The sequence below is a fragment of the Camelus dromedarius genome, chromosome 32 (genome assembly GCF_036321535.1).
Source record: "Camelus dromedarius isolate mCamDro1 chromosome 32, mCamDro1.pat, whole genome shotgun sequence".
Taxonomy (NCBI): Eukaryota; Metazoa; Chordata; class Mammalia; order Artiodactyla; family Camelidae; genus Camelus; species Camelus dromedarius.
Window position 1 is genome coordinate 19,352,560 of NC_087467.1, and position 6,537 is coordinate 19,359,096.

Consider the following 6,537-nt stretch of genomic DNA (forward strand, 5'->3'; position numbering starts at 1 on the left):
CTACTCATCTTTCAAGATCTACTTCAAGCACGTCTTCCCCGGTAATCCCCTCCCGGTCCACCCCGTGATCACTCCTGTCCTGCTGTCTTATCTGTTTCTAATATTCTTTGTTACCCTTTATCCAGCACATCCTTTATTGTGTTGTATGTTTATCTCTTCCAGCAGACTATGACTTCCTGGAGCACAAAAACTATGGTACTCATCTTCGTATTTCTAGTATTTATGACAGTGCCTGGCATGGTGAGCGAATCTTAAATTGCTGTTCAGCTGAGGGAGAATTACGGCTGTTTCTGACATCAGCATCACTGCTTTACCAGCATCACAGGTGTGTCTGCAGAGCAGTGAAGGGTGCCCGTCTCCTCAGTCACACGAAGTCCCTGGCTTTTCCCGGTCTCCAAGGAGCAAGCAGCCCTTCTTCAGCAGACCCGGTCTTTGTGCAGGTCCACCTGGGATCTTACACACCTGTCTCCCCAATGTCAGGACCCTGGAGCCCAATTCTCAGCTTTTCGGTCCAACCGGCTTCCTGAGGATTCTGCCCCACAGACCCAGAAGGAGCCCCCGGGCTGGGTGCGAAGGGGAAGCCAGATGGCTGCTGCCTGCTTGCCTCCCCTTCTGGGGCACTCAGGGCTCAAGGAGATATTTGCTTCTGGGAAATATCAAAAGCTGAAAATAACAAAAGCACCAATGAGCCAATCTGGATACAACTCACAACGAAGAATTCTTCTAGGCCCTTGTTCCATTTGGTTATGCTTTTTAATCTGCTTTAATCCTGTACAGAGCTGCTTTAGGCCAGTTTACAGTAGGTAGAAGCAGTTTTTGTCCTCAGTCCCTTCTGCAAGTAAATCCCATTTTCAGTCGGTCTGGGTTGCTTTAAAAGTTCCCCCATTACTTGCTATTATGGTTTAATTCTTGAATTCTGCCAGCATAAAGAGAAAATGACCCGAGGCGAGGACCTCCTTGTGATCAGTTAGGCATGACTGAATTCCCATCCACTAAATGGATACCAGCACAAGTCACTGAAGCTCGTTCTTCATAGGCCAGCTTGCGGTCCTCGTTCTTGCTATAAAGTGATTTCCACTTCATTTATATGGTGCTTCATTTTTTAATGTATTCTAAGGAATCATCTGACAAGGTCTAATTTGATCATTTCTATAGATCAATCGTTTCAAAGACAATAACTTGCCTCATAAAATGACAGAAGTTATCTTCACCTCCATGTGCGTTTCTGCACATTGCACTTTTTGTTCCTTTTTTTTTTTTTTTCTTTTTTAATAGAGGGACTGGGGATTGAACCCAGGACTTTGTGTATGCTAAGCTTGTGCTCCAGCACTGAGCTCCACCCATCCCCTAGAAGGGCACTTTTTGAATGAGCCAGGAATACGTTTATGCCCTTGGGTCACAACCCCACATTCCTGTGCCTCTGCTCCTCGGCAGGTGGGGGAAACCACAAGCAGCACCAGTGAGCGCCAGGGCCCATCAGCTAAGGCCGGACTCCTCCCCGAACAGCCAAGCGGGGTGTGCTTTCCTGCTCCCCTGTGTCTAGCGCTTGGGGTTCTCCCTCCTGCTGGGTGTGAGGCCTGGAGACTGGGGTAGGGTGAGACTCCAATGATGTAAAGAGGGTGGCAATCTTCCTGTTTACCAGCCAGCTCACCCCTGTGTGGTGCACAGTTCAGCTGGAATTGCTGCTTACTCATCTTCAAGTCTGCATCGCTCTTCTCTTGTTTCCTGCATTCCAGTCTGATTCTGGCAAAGTTCGCTTCAAGGTCAAAGCTGTCATTTACTGAATTACTCAGCAGCTCCCAAATGACTTTCGTCAGTCATACTCCTTCCTGAGTGATAGCGATGAACCTTGACATAAAAGATGTGACTTTCTAAAGCCCTGTGCCGCTCAGGAGCCCCCCAAGAGCCCCTTCACCATGACCACGGGACACAGGAGAGCTTAAAGACTGTGACACCCAGCAGAGGCTTTGGCCCATCTGCAGATGTGGCCAAATTGTCTCTTGGAGAAATACTGCTCTAGGGCCTTGCAGCTTTCAAGTTTACTTTGGAGAATTCTCATTCAAGCTCTTGGATCTACTGGCTTGTGAGATTTGAGGGAAACAAAGATGATGTAGTGGAGATTTGCAGAGCTACCTAAAGCAACTTGAGCAAGTGTGTTATTGTTGCAGAAAAAGGAATGGCCATGTTCTTGGGAAATTTGATTTGTTCAATAACAAATCATCCCAGAAAAACGACATGGCATGCTCAAAATGTCACAAGGCTAGTTGCAAAATATTCCAGTGTTGAATCCTTTATTCAATAATATTGACTGTCACCTAGAGGTTACAGCCCAAAGGAGAATATCAAATTATGTGAGATTTTTATCTGCGGCACATATGTCAAGCTCAAAAGAAAATCATATTAAAGCAAAACCAAAAGCGTCTGAGCGTCTTTCTGGAGCCTCAGAAATGGCAGACTTCTCCTGAGATTAAGGTTAGCGTTCCCTGGTGATGTCCGTTAGCGTGAGGCCAGAGGCGACACCACAACCACTCCATCCAAAGGCTTGCCCAGTCTTGGGTGAGAGGAGCAATTTACAGCTTCCAGTGCCAGGTGTGTATGAAAAACGTCATGTTACGTTCAAGTCTCTAGTCAAGTGGAAACTCCACTCAAAGTTTGACCCCTGCTTTCCAACAAAGGAATAAGAGCTCTGTTGATAGATAAGGAATCAGGCACAGGGAGCGAAAATAATTTAGTGGAGCCCAAACCCATGTAAGGAATACTGTTAAACTGTCATCTGTATGTAGCCTAGGCATCAGGTCAGAAAGGTCCCGAGGGGCATTTTATCTCTCTGTTCTCATTTCTTCCAATAGCGTAAAAGTAGAACATGAAATTAAGCGGTGGGGGGGGGGGTTAGTAAAAGGCAATTGTATAATATGACATGATTACATTAGTAAATAAAACAAGAAAGAATATTAATTGTTGATTCCCATGCTTATGTTGTGAAAGCATTAGATACATAAACTCAAAATATCCAGAGTTAAACACATTTTCAGAAAAAGCAGTAGCTGAAAGAAAATGTAGCAACAGGAAGAAGTAGATTTGTTTCCAGAGAGAATACTCAGAAAAATTTCTAAGCTTCAGATTGTATTGAAATATTTCTCAGAATGTTGCCACCAAAGATTTACTCAGAAATCCTTCTGGGACGATGAGGAAATGTATTCAGGGACAGGAAAGACCGAAAAATAATTGACTAATAAATCTTGTAATTTCTTAATGTAGCATAGTTTCTTCATAGCAATATTTACAACTTGTCATTATAATTTTTATATGGTTTATTTACCTCTTTACTCTCTTCTCTAACAGAATATAAGCTCCATGAAGATAGAGATCGTATCTGTCTAAATCATCACACGTCACGCTGTATACAACAGAATCTAGCAGGTAGTGAATATTTAATATACACTTGCTGTATGAATGAATAAATGACTTTTTATTTCCAACAGCACCGAACACAGCGCCATATGCATGGAAGATGCTCAGTAAATCATTGCTGATATGATACTATGTGCAAAAAAGAATTTTGATGTTGGTTGAACTACTAGTTTATGATGACACTAACACTATCTCTAGGATCTCAAGGAATAAGTGTTGTGTTTTACTTAAGACACCATTGATTGTAAGATGAACAATTATTTTAGGAAAGTTGAAGAAGGAAAAAAATTTGCTGATTAAGCCGTGACCCACCATCGACTGTAATTGTAGTTATAAAATCTCTCCCATCTTGATTGCACAGAGTTTGAGAAGAGTGTGCACCTTAGGACTTAAGAGGTATGGTACGTAACATAGACTTTCTCCTAAGACCTGTTGTAATGTGTCTCTCTCTTCATGGAAATCTTGGACTGTAAAGAACCCTAAAAAGGGCAGTAGTCTAAATTTCCATGCCGTGCTAAGGTGCACGTTTGTTCACATGATGGTGGGGATAAAATTAAGGTCCATATAGACTCAGTGATGTTCAGGCAGCATTCCTGAGATGAGGAAAAAGACAGATGTGAGGCGCTTCCCCTCTTCAATCCTTACTACTTTCAGGTTCTAAGCACACACTCTTAGGAGAAGAGAGAAGGAAGAGGCAGTGGGAGGGAGGTATGAAGGGAGTATGGTGAGGGGCTCGCTCACATTGGATCTTCCAAAGACCACCTGTGTGCAGTGCGGTGAGGCTCCAAAGAAGGTGCAGGGAGACCAGGGAGGAGGCTCTGCGGACTCCCCAGCGAGCGATGTTGGGAGCTGGCAGTGGGATGGGGAGGTGGGCCTGGAGGAGACACTGTCGTGGCAACACGGGCAGGACTGGGTGGTGGACTGCATTGTTTTGGCTCCCCCTCCACTGCCAACCATATTTTTAAATTGTTTGGCAAGGACTTGTCACAATAAATGCCTCTGATTCTAAGTTTAAACCACAGCACACACTAGGAAACGTTCCATGATTTTTAAAAATTTTTAAAGTTTAAATTAGTTAGCAGAAATTAAAAGATCCCCATATTTCTGAGGCTATTTTACACTTAATTTGTTTTTAAATATTAAACCTATTAATGACAAAGTTTCCAGTGTCAGGTATAGAGTGATCAGGGTGTGCTCTTTCTCAGAAGGGCCTGGCTTCAGGGGATATTGAGAAGTCAGGGGAGCACATGTCTACTCTCTGTCCTGTCGTCTTGTTGACCACACTGCCGTGCAGATCTGTGTGGCAAATTCTCCTGTGAATTATCCACCCACCTGATGATACTCTGTAAAGTGCTAACGTAGAAGAAATGAAACTCCAAGTCTAGAGTTCTTTGCACAATTACTATGAAAGTTAGAGGTAACTGTCAGGTAGGGTCCTCCGTCAGCACCTGTTGTATTTTGAGCTAGATTATGAATAGATATAAAGATCAAGTGTAAACCGAGTAAAATAAATAAAATTACATTTGTGTATGTGTGTGTGAAATTTAAGGGTAAATTTCGAGAAGGACGAGTTACTAGTCTAGCTCCTCTTGTGTTAAAATAACATAGCAAGTTAAAAAGAGGGGCAAACCTATATTTTATAAGTAATCCTGTGTTTATTCAGCACTTCCATAGGGAGGAGGAAATGCGAGAGGCCATTCCTGCCACGTTATTCCCACTGCCTCTAACTTCAGTGACGTCTGACGGAGTGGGGTGGACCTTTAAAGACACAATAGGACCAAGACCTGTAACTGGACGGGGAACAAGCTTGCACTGAATCCCTAGCTCCAGCCAGAAGCTTCTTCCATAGGAGGCGTCACTAGCGGTCCCTGTCACTGGGCTAAGTCTGTAATTGGACTTTTTATGTTCTTTCTCTCTAGTTATACTCCAGCTTTTAAGATGTAGGATTCTGGCTTCTACCTCATTCCGCTTTCTTTACCCTCACTTAATTTTTAATCTCTACTTAAAAAGACTTTATATTGGAACATTAAATTCTTCTTGGGCTGAAGAGGGTGTTTGATTTTGAAGGTGATTAAGCTCTTTGCTCTGTAAACATCTGTTGTGGAATGAATCGTGTCCCCCTAGAAGATACACTGAAGTCCTAGCCACCAGCAGCTCTGAAGGTGACCTTATTTGGAAACAAGGCTGTCACAGAAGAGGAAGTCACGCTGGAGCAGTGTGGACTGGTGTCCTTCTAAGAAGAAGACGCACAGGCACATCGGCACCCGGGGGGAGGGCACCCGCGGGGAGGGCACCGGGGGGAGGGCACCAGGGGGAGGGCACACGGGGGGACAACTGTGAGACAAGAAACTTCTGTTGTTTTATGCAACCCCGTTTGTGGTACTTGTTAGGGCAGCTCTATGAAACTAATAAACCACCCAGCTCTCCATCCATCTTCACACCCATCTACCCATTCAGTCAAATGGCGTTTATTTAGCACTCGTTGTATACTAGGCACAGTGTACAGGATTTCCAAGGAGGCAAAGATGAGAAAGAAACCAGCTCTGGTCCTGAGAGCTTTTAATCTCAGGAGACAAGAGACTCTGAGATGCAGGGAGGAAGGACTGACTCTTCTTGGTGTGTGGAGACGGGTTTGGGTGTTGGTCATGGAAGACGCAACAGGAAGGAAACTTAAAGAGTGGCTTTAAGGTGGACATGGCGGAAAAACATTGCATTTCAGATATAAGAATATAAGATGCAGTGTTGAAAGGGAATTTAGAGTTGACTCTAACTTTCTCACTATAAATAAAGAGACTGATGCTCTTGCGGGCTGTGATTGGCCCAGCATCACAAAACTAGCGGCGGACCCAGGATGAAAACGACTAGAAGAACAGCTGCCGTGTCACACCCAGTGTGAGGGCGGCACCTGCACATCTCCTGCGCCCTCACCTTAGTCCTCCTCCTCGAAGACGGAATCTTAAGGTCCAGAGATGCGATGTGATTTGCTCAAGTACAGTGAACTGTCCATTAAATGGCACAGCTCAGATCCCAGATGGCTTCAAAGCCGCGGGCCGGAACCTCCCCGGTTTTAGAAACTCCAAAGCTAGTTTTCTTTTCACTCTCCCGCCTCGTCTTACAACAATTTAT

General features: G+C 44.3%; 1 long non-coding RNA gene across 1 annotated transcript; it reads left to right on the plus strand.

Annotated features, from left to right (window-relative positions):
* Nucleotides 1–1,583: 1,583 nt before the first annotated feature.
* On the plus strand, nucleotides 1,584–5,399 carry LOC135319820 (uncharacterized). Its single transcript, XR_010378729.1, has 3 exons — nucleotides 1,584–2,589; nucleotides 3,343–3,420; nucleotides 5,075–5,399. It is a non-coding gene; the product is annotated as an uncharacterized LOC135319820 (long non-coding RNA).
* Nucleotides 5,400–6,537: the final 1,138 nt, after the last annotated feature.